This window comes from Alligator sinensis, unplaced genomic scaffold (genome assembly GCF_000455745.1).
Source record: "Alligator sinensis unplaced genomic scaffold, ASM45574v1 scaffold84_1, whole genome shotgun sequence".
In the NCBI taxonomy this organism is placed as follows: Eukaryota; Metazoa; Chordata; order Crocodylia; family Alligatoridae; genus Alligator; species Alligator sinensis.
This window is the reverse complement of record NW_005842268.1, coordinates 1690791-1705037: the sequence shown is the minus strand read 5'-3', so window position 1 is coordinate 1705037 and position 14247 is coordinate 1690791.

Genomic DNA, 14247 nt, shown 5'->3' with positions numbered 1-14247 from the left:
CTGTAGGGAGTAAACCGGGAAAGCCAAGGCTGCAACCAAACTCCAACTGGCTACACGTATCAAGGACAATAAAAAGTCCTTTTTCAGATATGCAGGGAGTCAGAAGAAAAGCAAGAGTAACATCAGACCCCTGCTAAACCAAATGGGACAACTGCCAACCGACACCCAGGAAAAAAACAACTTGCTTAATGGGTACTTCACTTCGGTTTTTCATCAGCCCAAAGGGACCGCCCTGCCTAGCATGATGCAGGACAGCCAGGATGAGGGTGAATTTATACCCAACATCGGTGTAGACCTTGTAAAGGAACACCTTGAGAGGCTGGACACTTTCAAGTCAGCTGCTCCTGACAGATTGAACCCCAGAGTACTTAAGGAGCTGGCAGGCATCATAGCCCAGCCACTGGCAAAGATACTTGAAAACTTGTTTTGCTCAGGTGAAGTACCTGAAGATTGGAGGAATGCCAATGTGGTGCCCATCTTGAAGAAAGGGAGGAAAGTAGATCTGGGGGACTACAGGCCAATCAGCTTGACTTCAATCCCTGGAAAGATTCTGGAAAAAATCATCAAAGAAACCATTCTTGACAAGCTGGCTGATGGCAGCTTTCTGAGGAACAGCCAGCATGGGTTTGTTGCGGGTAGGTTTTGCCTGACCAATCTCATCTTCTATGACCAGGTGACATCACCTGGACAAGGGAGAAGAGATTGACATCATATATCTGGACTTTAAAAAACCCTTTGATCTGGTGTCCCACAATCTCTTCTTAGAAAAATTGACCAACTGTAGCCTTGGCTACATCACAGTTTGATAGCTGGGGAATTGGCTCTGAGGCCAGACTCAGAGAGTAGTAGTCAACAGAAGTGAATCATCATGGCGCTTCATGACAAGTGGTATCCCCAAGGCTCTGTCCTTGGACCTGTTCTCTTTAACACCTTTATTAATGATGTGAACACTGGTGTCAGCAGTGGAATGGCCAAGTTTGCCAATGATGCTAAACTTTGGGGTAGAGTGTCCATACCTGAAGATAGGCTGGTGATTCAGGCTGACCTGGATAGGCTTAGAAAGTGGGCAGATATAAACCTGATGACATTCAATACTGACAAATGCAAGGTACTCCACCTTAGGGGGGAAAAAAATCGCAGCACACTTATAGGCTCAGCAGTGCTACTCTTGCTAGCCCCACAGCTGAAAAAGACTTGGGGGTCATGATTGATCACAAGATGAACCTGAGGCACCAATGCAATGTCACAATTGGTTAAGAAAACCAAACTCTGGCTTGCATCCATAGATGCTTCTCAAGTAAATCCCAGGATGTCATCCTCCCACTGTACTTGGCCGTGGTGAAGCTGTAGCTGGAGTACTGCATCCAATTCTGGGCTCCACAATTTAAGAAAGATGTGAAGAAGCTTGAGTGAGTCCAAAGGAGAGCCATGCACATGATCAGAGGGCAAGAGAATAGACCTTATGAAGAGAGGCTGAGAGACATGGGACTCTTTAGCCTGGAAAAGCGCAGGCTCAGGGGTGACCTGGTGGCAGCCTATAAGTACATCGGGGTATGCATCAGGATCTAGGGGAACGCCTGTTCACCAGAGCGCCCCAAGGGATGACAAGGTCCATTAGTCACAAACTCCTCCAAGACTGTTTTAGGCTGGACATAAGGAAAAACTTCTTTACTGTCCAAGCCCCCAAGGCCTGGAGAGAGTCCCTACAGACATGATACAAGTACCTACTCTGGACTCTTAAGAAACATTTGGATGCTTATCTTGCTGGGATCCTTTGACCCTAGCTGACTTCCTGACCCTGGGGCAGGCAGCTAGACCTGATGATCTTCTGAGGTCCCTTCCCCAGCCCTAATGTCTATGAAATCTATGAAACCTTCTGAGGAGGGCATCTGTCTGCCCTCTGGTATTTGTATTTCCAACTCAGGTGTCTGGTTAAACTCCCATGTATTGCTTTAGAACCAGTATTCTGCAGTAGTCTGGATAGCCTTTTCTCCCCTGGGTCTGGCTAGGTGGTCATGACTTGAAGCCGGTAAAAAAAAACAAAAAACAGAACTGGTGGAAAATGCAGCAGCTTTCATGGTCAGTAGCATATCATATTATGAGTATGTCATCTGTCCACAAGGACCACAAAGAAGGCTTGCTGGTTTTATAAATTTTGTTATTTTTTACCTATAGAGTCCCAATTGACTAAGACATCCCTTGTTTATTTTTCTCAGATACTAATTTGGGCCCCATTACCACAATCTCTGAATACTTCAAATTAGACTATATAGTTATCCTTAAACATCTGTGAGGTAGGAAAGATATTATCCTTCCTATTTCACAGAAGTGGACTTGAGATGCAAAGAGACTTGCTTACAGTCACATAGGCAGCATAGGGAATTGAAGCCTAAGCATCCAAATCTGAGACTTGCACCTACCAAACTGACTGTTGTTTCTCATAGATTCAAAGATTCATAGATGTTTGGGTTGGAAGGGACCTCAGTAGATCATCGAGTCTAACCCCCTGCCCTGGGCAGGAAAGAGCGCTGGGGTTAGATGACCCCAGCCAGGTGCATGTCTAGCCTCCTCTTAAAGACCCCCCAGGGTAGGGAAGAGCACCACCTCCCTTGGAAGTCCATTCTGGCAACCCTTATTGTAAAGAAGTTCTTCCTGATGTCTAACCTAAATCTGCTCTCCCTCAGTTTGTGGCCGTTGTTCCTAGTTACTCCAAGGGGTGCGCTGGTAAACAGAGCATCTCTTATTTCTCCCCTTCCCCCCGATTAATTTGTAGGTGGCCACAAGATCACCTTTCAGCCTTCTCTTGAGGAGGCTGAAGAGATCCAGGTCCCTCAAGCTCTCCTCATAAGGCTTTGCCTGCAGGCCCCTAACCTTACAAGTGGCCCTCCTCTGAACCCTCTCGAGGTTCTCCACATCCCTCTTGAAGTGTGGCACCCAAAACTGGATGCAGTACTCCAATTGTGGCCTGACCAGTGCCGCATTGAGGAGAAGTATCACTTCCCTGCACCTGTTCATCATGCACCTGCTAATGCATGATAAAGTGCAGTTAGCTTTACTGATCACTTCATCCCATTGACGACTCATGTTTCTCTTAGTGTCAACTATGACTCCAAGATCCCTTTCCACTGCTGTGCTGCTGAGAAGGTCCTCCCTCAGCCTGTAAGTGTGTTGGTGATTCCTTCTCCCTAGGTGCAGCACTTTGCACTTGTCTTTGTTGAACTGCATCCTATTCTGTTCTGCCTACTTTTTCAACCTGTCCAGATGCACCTGGATTTGTTCCCTACCCTCTAGTGTATTAACTTTACCCCATAATTTGGTATCATCCATGAATTTGGACAGAGTGCTTTCCATACCATCATCCAAGTCACCGATGAAGACATTAAACAGCACAGGTCCAAGGACTGAGCCTTGTGGGACTCCACTACCCACAAGGAGTCCCACAAGCCAATTTGTGACCCCTAAGCCAAGTTGCCACCCACCTGACCGTGTAATCATCTATGTCACAGCCGCTCAGTTCATTTATGAGAATAGAATGAGATATCATATTGAAGGCCGTCTTCAAATCCAAGTAAATGACATCTACCTCAACTCCTGCATCTAAGCAATTTGTGACCTGGTCATAAAAAGAAACAAGGTTAGTCAGGCAGGATCTACCTGCTGTGAATCCATACTGGTTGCCCTTCAGCATTATTTTTCCTGCTGGGCTCCCACAAACGTGATCCTTAATAATTTTTTCAAAGTTTTTCCTAAGGATAGAGGTGAGAGTAACCAGTCTAAAGTTACCTGGATCCTTCTTCCTCCCGTTCTTGAAAATAGGGACCACACTGGCCCTTTTCCAGTCCTCTGGGACCTGATCTGAGCACTATGAGTGCTCAAACAGGCATGCCAGTGGCTCTGCTATGACACTGGCCATTCCTTCAGTACCCTTGGATGAAGATCATCCGGGCCTACTGACTTAAACACATCCAGTCCTTCCTAGTGCCTCTTTACCAAGTCGATGCTAACAGTTGGTGGGCTGGTGTCCCTTTTGTGTCTGTCTGTGATCTAATTGGGAGATTTGTCTTGATCAGTGTTCAGGAATACAGAAGCAAAAAACTCATTAGAGACCTCAGCCTTGTCCACCCCATCTGTCACTAATTGCCCTAGTTTGTCCTATAGGGGTCCTATGCTACCCTGTGCCTTCTTTTTACTCCCTATATACCTGAAGGACTTTTTGTTGTCTTTAATTTTTGTTGCCAGCCTAAGTTCCATTTCTGCTTTGGTCTTTCTAACTGCCTCCCTGCAAGTGCAGGCCAAGAAGATAAAGAGTTCTCAACTCGCGCACTCTAGCCCAATCCGGCTGAAGGCTCTAAGCACGCGAGCCCGTCGTCTCAACCGAAGAGAGTACTCGTACAAAAGAGCTCCGAATAAACTCACACGAAGTTTGCTAGGCTCCGTGGAACTTGTGCTCTGAGGTAGTCCGGTCGTCTGAGCAACTATGTCAGTTGTAGTGCGCAGGTTTGTTATTACCCTGAAATAGAATAGTTTTCTGATAAGCATACTGTTAGGTTTACAATAATTTAGATTATTAGGAAGTATTAGCTTTACAGCTGAATACAAGGCATGACCTGTGGCCTAGCAATGCAGCTGACCACAAGGCAGATTGATAGCTAAGCCTTTGCTTGTGTCAAGTAATCATTTTAACTGTATTAAGCATTTTCTGAGTTAAAAGCAGCAAGTATCTCTGTGTCTGTGTGCTGAAAAATCAGCTACAGCAAGAAGTAAGATAAGACAGGGAAACCATTGTTCTGGGTGCACTGGTTGTGTCCTTGAGAAGTATCTACTACTGTGTAAGGTTTTGCTAACATATTATAATGTTACTGTTACTTAACTTTTAGCTTTTAAAAAAGTGCTAGTTCAGCTTAATAGAAATATGCTGTTACAAAGATTTGAAAAGCACCGCCCAAGTATTGCTTTTTTTTGTTAACCATGAAGTCTTGCCTTGTTGTAATAAGTATAAAAGATCACCTCACCCTTAGGGGGGGGCCATTTTGCCTTTTGCTGGCTTTATGGTCTTTGCTCGAGCAAATAAACAGCTGTCTTTCTTTACCCGCGTTGTCTGTCAATCAAATTACAGCTAGACAACGAACCTTAGGGAGGTTTCTCCCACCACATCCTGAGCACACTAAAGTTAGCCTTTCTGAAGTCTAGCACTTCAGCCCTGCTGGATATCTTTCCCACCCTATGCTGGATAGTGTATTCAGTCAATTGATGGTCACTGTTCCCTAGGTTACCTTGTGTCTGTAGATCCCCCACCAGGTCATCCCCTGTAGCCAATACCAAGTCCAGTAAGGCATTTCCCCTAGTGGGACCATATACCTCCTGTGTTAGGTGAAGGTCCTGTATGCAGGTTAAGAACCTATGTGAGCAGTTAGATCTAGGTGACTGCTCCTCCCAGCAGATGTCAGGGTAGTTTAGGTCACCCAGGATAACCATGTTCCTTGACCGTACGGCCTCTGAAAGATGTCTTGAGAATTCCAGGTCCAACTCATCCTCCTGATGTGGTGGCCTGTAGTAGACCCCCACTACTGAGTCCCTTTCCCCCTGACCCTCTTGTATTCTGACCCACAGTACCTCAATTTGCCCCTCCTCTGATCCCATCTTGGTTATGGAAGATGTATATTGCTCCTTAACATAGAGAGCAACACTCCCCCGCCCCTTTTCTCCCTACTTTATCACATCTGTACAGCCTATAGCCCTCAATGCTTACTGCCCAATCATGGGTAGGGTCCCACCAGGTCTCAGTTAGCCCAACCAAGTCAAAGTTCTTGTTAGCAAGCAGGAGTGCGAGTTTCTCCTGCTTGTTCCCCATCTTCCTAGCATTAGTATAGATACTTAAGCCCCCCGATGGGTGCCCTTGGTGCCCCCCTGTCTTGATACCCATCGGGCCCCTTAGTACTTCCCTAGGTTTTCCAGGGCATGGCTTGTGGATCCTAGGTTCTCTCTATCATCTGCATCCCCGTTCCCCAAAGCCCTGCATAGGAGATCAGCCAACCTGTAAAAGAATAGACTCTTACTTTTCAAAAAGAGGCGAAGACCATCATGTCCCAGGATGCCCCTTTCATAGAAGTGTGGATCGTGGGTGAAGAAGCCAAACCTATCCAATGACACCAACTCTGGAGCTGCAGGTTGACTTCTGATGCAGGTGTTGTGATACTAACCACAACCACTGACGGGGAGGATTGATGAGAAGACCATCTGTGGTCACGTCTTCCTAAGCCTGGCCCCCAGAGCACTGTAGTTACTCATGATATGGCTCGGACTACTCCTGGCAGCATCATTTGTGCCCACACGGGTGAGGACCATGGGATAGTAGTCAGAGGGCTGGATGAGGTTGGGAATCCTCGTAGTGATGACCCAGATCCATTCTGAGCACCAGGCCTTTTCCCAGGTGACACTATTTCACTTGATATTAGGTGAATGCACTTGCTCTGAAGCTCCCATGATGGGGAAAAAGGGGTGGGAAGTGCTCTCTAAGAGGACAACTTCATTTTGGAAGTTGCTCTCTTCCTTAGTCTAAAAGGTTTAGATGGTTTGACAATCGAACTCTATTACAAAGGCTCGTCTTCTGACATGAGGAATATTGGCAATTTTTTATGAAGAACAGAGCTTTTTTCCTCACATTTTGGCATTATTAAAAGGGCTACTTATTAAAAGGGCTACTTACCAAAATGGCTTTTAATGCTGAAGTCTAGAAACTCTTCTATATTGTTTAATCAAGCAAAAAGAAAATGCATGGCAGGAGATGCTTCATTTAAACAGCTTTAGAATAATTTATTAAATATTTTTGGTATATAAAAATTGTTTCTGGTTTGGATAGTCAGATAATGTATCTAAAATATTTAAAGTTTATCATTTATCAAGAAGGCTAATGAACTCCAGTGCATTTTTTGTGCTTGAAATGCTGCCTTTCACCTACACTGACAAGTAATAATTGATAAAAAAAAACCCTCCAAAGACTGTCTTCCAAACCACTGCAGATGGACTAGCCCATACTAACACAAAAAGGTCATTTTATTCAAAGACCATCTAAGCAATTAACAGGAATACTTGCAAGAAAAAGAATCACTCACAAGTGAAGTTGTGATAGATCAGTTCCTAGATTCAGAAAATGAATACTACTCTTCCTGAAATGCTGTCAAAATGTGTTTTGCCACTTATTATCCAAAGTAAGTCTGCTTCTGTGTTGTTCCAGTTTAATTAACTGAAAAGTGTAATTATTAGTGGGCACTCTGATAGAGCAAAAGAAGAAATGTGTTTCTCAGCAATCAACTTGCAGACAAATACAAAAAAAAGTTCTGTTTGTGCTGAAAAAAAGCAACCCCCTCCTGCTACATTATTCCATTGATCTAAAACATTTACATCTCCTTTGTTAACTAGTTTTTCAGTAGAAAATTCATAATCATTTTGGAACTTCATTACAATTGCACCTCAACAAGCTGTTCTGTGTAGAACCACAATTTATTTCACAGATAGAAAAAAAAATCTGTTTTTTCAAACTTAAGTCTGTCATACATCAAAGCTGTCAGCCTTTTCATGGAAGTGCATGGCTTTTATGATTCATTGTAAGTAACTTAAATTCATTTTACCAAAGAGAAATGCTGTACAATGAATGTAACAAGAACTGCACATTGCAGTATTCCTGAGGTGGATATTAAATCCTTTATAAAACAGAAAAATCAACAATGAACAAATAAATATACTTCATAAAATCTACTGTTAGGTATTTATCATGAATGTTTGGTTTTCTAGGATGATTACGTTTACCTTGAAAGGAGTGGACATTTGAGGGGATTTCTTCCCATCAGAAATTTTTAAATTATTTTAATGATGATTTTGAACATTCCTGTAGCTACTGTAACAATGGTATTCTGGGCTGGATATATCCCCATGTTGTTGTACTGAGTAAATTTCTGAACCAAAGGAAAAAGAGTCACTATCAAGAAACACCTTAAAGTTTATGATTATGTTGACATTACTTAATTTGAATTTTTAAATAAAAAAACCCCAACAGTAGCACAAAGTCTGTGCAACTGCCAAATTATATTTTTTTCTAGAACATGTTTTTGGTCCTCCCTTTTCTTCTCTCCTGTTAAGGACCTCCACACCACCCTTCAGAAAGTGCCCTACTGAACTCATAGCAAGCAAAAGGTGTCAAGCTGACAGTCCCAAACAGATTAGATTTTCAGTAAGTGGAGGACAAAGAGTAAGGCCAGCATAATACATGTTTCCTCAAACTACCCCAGAACCCATGAACACTAATCAAGAGATAAGAGCAATAAAAACGAAATTCAGTTGTTAGCCTCATTAAGTTACTGGCACATTGGCTGGCACTTACAGGGTAGTTCCAGCTCCATCCATCTGTTGTGGTACAGCCTGAGCATCTCACAAACACTAGAGAATGTACCTTCAGACAGTGACCTCTCTCTACATACCTCTGAAGTATTATTGTTATCCCTACCACTAGATAACTGAGGCAAAAATGGATTTACTCCAGGAACTGGATCTGAACCTAAAATAAACCACTTGAGTCTAACCCAGTGCTCTTCCTGCAAAGCGATCCTTCTTCTCTCCCCAGGCAATGGAGAGTTTTGTGATGATGAGACAGACCATGGTGCACTAGACTATGAAATGCTTTTCACATAAGTTACTGAACAGCTGTCAGATGGTAATGAACTTTTGCATTTCCTTCTACAAATGTTGCATTTGCAATGAACTGTAAATCAGCTGTGCAAAGGAGGAGAGACAATGGTCAGTAATCATGTATTGTCCTCTTAAGGTAGTCCTTATTAGTGTCCTTACTAGTTAGTACTAGTATTAGTTAGTCCGTATTAGTAGATAATAGAGATGGCTGATTTACTCATTGTGAATAACCATTTCAATAAAAATCAGTATTTTTCACCAAATCAACCCATTTGCATCATTCAAGCTGTTTAATTGACCTCAGATTTTGCTCTTTGCTCCAAGGGAGGAGTATAAACCCTATATAGGACAATAAAACCTTAACCAGCCTGAACTGAATTGGCCTCTCTTGTTGCACTGGAAGGTTGTGCCAATTGAGTGTCAAACCTAATTGGGAAGGAGCTCAGGCAGTAGAGAGAGAGAGAGAAAAAAAATCTTAAGGGTAATATTTTCTTTGAAAAAAGGTTCTATAAATGACTGGACTGGTGTTAGTGTTTGTGCAGGTTAGTGTTAGAAAAAACTACAAGACTTCAGGAAGGCAATGGTTCAAGTCACCCTCCTACAGAAGAATGGGGGACTGTAGAAAAGTCGAGATGGTCTAAAGGCAAGCTTGAGACAGGCTAAAGTGTTCTGTTCTGTTGAGCTTTTGGGGTTCTGCTGGCAATTGCCATCTTGAATGATTAGGACTAAAGAAGAGTTTTGGAGGGACAGAAAAGACTGCAGGGAGGATTGCTATTGTGTGGGACAGAGGTATGTAACAATCACTCAGTAGCAGTTCTTATTAGGGCTGTGCAAAACGACACTGTTCTGTTTCAATGAAACAGCATTTTGTTTCAAATTTCATTTTGTTTATAGGCTATAATGGGGAAGCTTGAAATAGCCTATAACTTTGTCATTCCTGGCCTGATTTGGATGAAACTTGCAGGAATGGTAGCCCCTTCTGAGGGCATGAAGCCTGCCAAGTTTCAAGGAGATAGGTTCAGGGGTTTTGAGGAAACAGCATCTCAAAATTTTGAAAGCAAACTCATGTCACATGTATGCATTAAGCCACAGCACGGTCAAAACTGCAGGCATGCTAGCCCCTGCTGAGAGCACAAAGCCTGCCAAGTTTCAAGGAGATAGGTGCAGGGGTTTTGGGGAAACTGCACATCAAGCTGTGGACAAGGAAAACTCGTGACATGGACAACAGTGTGTGTGTGTTAAGGCGCAGCAGGGTGAAAGCTGCAGGCATGGTGGCCCCTGCTGTGGCCACGAAGCCTGCCAGCTGTTAAGGAGATAGGTGCAGGGGCTTCTGGGTTCTGGGGCCCTGCACCTCTGGCTGCTGACAGGCAAAACTCGTGACATGGACGCTTGTGCAACTGACTGTCTCTGCCTTGGGGCACAGGGGTGTGAAAACTGCAGGCCTCCTAGCCCCTGCTGCAGCCATGAAGCCTGCCAGCTGTCAAGATACGTGCAGGGGGAGTCTGGGTTCCGGGGCCCTTGCACCCTTAGCTGCTGACAGGCAAAACTGGAGCACGCAGCTCAGTAACTGACACCAAGGCAGAAAGCAGGGCAGTTCAAACAACGCTGCCTTTTATGCAAATTTTCCATCCCTCCCCCAGATCACTGGGGTTGGAAGAGACCTCAGGGAAGGATCAGTCACTGGCCGGCTACACAGTCAATAATGAGAGCACTCCTTCCCTCCCCTTCCTCCCCCACTTACTTTAATTTCTATTTCCCTGCAGGCAAGCCCAGCTTGAGTTTCGAAAGTTGAAGCTTGCCTTGTTTCGTTTCGAGGCTGTTTCGAAGCTGTTTCATTTTGATTTCACTGTTTTGAGCTCAAAACAAGTTGAAACAGCATTGAAATGAAACTGCTGGCAAAATTTTGCACAGCCTTAGTTCTTATCTGTTGCTCTCTAGCAGAAGCTACAACCATAGACACAGAACACCTGGACTCGGTCTGGCCTTTGTATTGTGTCTCAGTGGTCTAAAGGTGGGATGGTAGGTCTTTGGCAGCCTCCGCTCATCCATACTCTTGCCTAGGCATACACATTCAAGGTCTTGGTGTGATGGTCACAGGACTCCATACAAGTGGATTCATCGGACACCTGACTAGACCTCGTACATGTAAACCATGATGCAAAGGATCAATGGTTGCCTACCCTACTATTTCTATTTGCAGAAAGTCCTTTACTGTGTAAGTGGAAGCATGGCTTGACTGGAGTCTGTTGAACTGGCAGCACAGAAATATGTTGGGGTAGTTTGTTTGTTGTTTTCCTCCCCACATCCCTCCAAAAGACAATGCAGCCTGGACTGTATATTCTTTTCTGAGGCAGACACCACATCCTCAGAAAGCCCCTTGGGACCTTCCATACCAAACCTGTCGTACCATTATTTGTATAATGCCACAATAAATGAAATCACCTATATTTGTTGTTATGAAACACCTGTATTTGGTAGTGCCCATGTAGCAACAAGATCAGGGTCCCGGTGTGCTTGAAGCAGACTGAAAATAGGAGCCTAGGACTAGGAGGGTCCTGCAGGAACAATGTCACAATCTTTTTCACAAATGTATCAAAATGTATCTCAAGGTTGCTAAGATTTCTGCCTCCAAATACTTCATAGCAAAAGATGCTCCAGATCTTGCTCCCTTGACAGCTGGCAATCTAATGTCCAGCCTAAATTAATTCACAGCCAGTTTCTCTCTCTCTGTTCTTGTGTCAACAATGTCCTTTAGCTTAAACAGCTTCTTCTCCTTCCCTGGTTCTTCCCTTCCCCAACCCTACCATATTATATGCAGTAATCGCATTCCCCTCTCAGTCTTCATTTTGCTAGGCTAAACAAGCCAAGCCCTTCTAGTTTCCTCTTTGAAGACAGGCACTCCATTCCTCTGATCATCCCAGTAGTCCTTCTTTGCACCTGTGAAAGTCTCTGCCCTAAGCAATGCTGACTTTGATATATCATTCCACTAGTTAGGTGAAGTTACTGGGTGACAGCTTTCTCCTCACCTTAATTTTCCTCCAGAAACCAAAGAGAGTAGTTTTAATTCTAGCTATGATTGCTGTAACAGGAAAGAGAGCCAGCCAGAGGCACAATTAGCAAGTTTTGCACCCTAGGCAAAACTATGTTGGAAAGTTAGTGGTGGTGAAGGTTGTGCGCCAGAGAGCTGGGGGAAGAGGGATCAGGTTTTTACCTACCCCAGGGACTCAAAGCCCTGAGCTGCTGCTGCTGTAGTGTGGTCTGCCTATTCTGGCTGCTGCTGTTACTGCAGTAGGATGTCATGCCTGCACCTGGCTGCTGCTGCCGCCGCCATAGAATAGACATCCTGATGCCTAGGGCTGTTGTCCTGATCACTGCCACTGGCTTATGCTAACGGAGCCAGTTGCCTGCAGTAAGGATCTTCCCCTCATCCCTCCTCAACAACAAGCATTTTACAAGAGGATAGATTGACATTTTTAAATGCATCTCTTCCTGCTGTCCCTTGGGCATTTAAGGGTTCATCTAGGCTACAACTCTTAACAGTTATGAAATCAACTGAGAGAGAATTACTGTCATTGTGGGAGAAAGTTAATTCTATTCCAATAATATCAGAGAATAACATTTTCAGACAGGCAAAAAGCACCTGAGTGACCTGGTAGACTTGATGAAGAGGTCTGCTCAAGATTCAGGTGCACTCAGAAAGCAAACAAGATCCTTAGGGATGCTAAAGGAATGGACCATAATATAGAAAATATTACTGTGCCAGTATATCAATAGGTGGGGCAGACTCACATGAAGTATGGTGCATATAACTGTTACAAAAATTGGACAAGACAAATTTGGGACAGGTTTAGAGAATGGCTATGAAATGGAAAAAAACCTATTGAAGCCAGATTAGTACTACTGACAGTAGAAAAGAGATTGAATAAGAAGGAACATGAGAAAATTGTAAAAAAAGAAAAAAAAAAAAGAATGGTCCAGAGAAGATAGATCAGGAATTACTGTTCTCATTGTGTTACAGAACAGGGACAAAGAGACATTAGAAAACACAGGTACAAAACTACTGAAGGGTAGCACTTTTCCTCATAATTGTACCATGGAACTCATTGCCATAGAAATTGAAACCCAGACCTTAAATTAGTAAGGGTCATACATTTACATAAACAAGGGAGTTCAAAATTACAATGATTAACAAATATTTTGGAAGGGAAATTGAACCTTATGCTTCATAGTTTAAGCTAATCTATGAGCAACCAATTGAGGGAAGACTGGGAGATTGAAGGTTTCTACACCATCCACTGAAGCACCTATAGACCAGTGTCAGAGACAGGACACTGAACTGCATGGACCACCTATTTGATCCAGCATGGTATGCCTATATGCCTATTCCCATATTTCTGTGTCTTAACTAGCTAGGGCTTTTAATGCAGGTCAGGTATAAATCAGCTATGACACCATCGTGCCTTTGTTTGCTCTTAAAAAAAAACCTGCTTAGACAAGTGAAAAAGGATCCATTTATTGATGAGGATCATTGTTATGCTGTGCTGGATGATGGCCAGTAGGAACATAATACTATCTGAGATGGTAAACTTTTGTTTATGCACCCCCCTCCACCCCATGTTGAAGTTTTAACATGCTTAACAGTTTTAAGGGCAAGACGACATCTAGCAATGAAACGTACCTTTCCAGTTCCTTGTGCCTTATCTTCATACACAGATTGTATTTCTTTTTGTTCTGCAGAGAGAAAGCTAACGCACACACAGGTGCCGACTCCAGAGCAGATTAGGTTTAGCTATTGCATGAGCTCACTGCTGGAGACAGAACCCTTCCTTACCATTCCAGATCACCTTTTAGCTCCCGTTATTTGTTGTGTACCAGTAGCTCTGGCTTTGCTAAAGGGAAGCAATAATCTGTGAAGCATTCATGAGGAATGCATTTCTTCCCAAAGGCACACTCCTACTTAAAAGGCATGGCACAAGAGCCTAATAACACAAGGTCTTCAGTAAGTATAACGATCTGCCCCTAAACTGTATTATGAAGTATTTACCTAGAGGTGCCTCAGGATAGAGAGAAGCCTAGCAGGATTTTATTAAGCACCAAGGTCCAGATTCTCAAAAGATATTTAGACACCTAATTTCCACTGAAATCACTGGAAATTAGACACTTAAAATTCTTTTGAGTTGAAATAGATACAGAGCTTGCCCTTCTGTATCTTCAGGTACCCAAATCTCTTTAAATCCAGGCATCCAAATCTCATTTAAAAGTATTCCTTTTTTGTTAATTCTTTTATTAAGCACCAAGGTCCAGATTCTCAAAAGATATTTAGACACCTAATTTCCACTGAAATCACTGGAAATTAGACACTTAAAATTCTTTTGAGTTGAAATAGATACAGAGCTTGCCCTTCTGTATCTTCAGGTACCCAAATCTCTTTAAATCCAGGCATCCAAATCTCATTTAAAAGTATTCCTTTTTTGTTAATTCCCCTGCCTCTTCAGCATGAAAGGTGCAAGTTCTTTGTTCCACCAGTTTAATTTCCTTCCAACCTCTTCCCATCCCTTGGAAGAA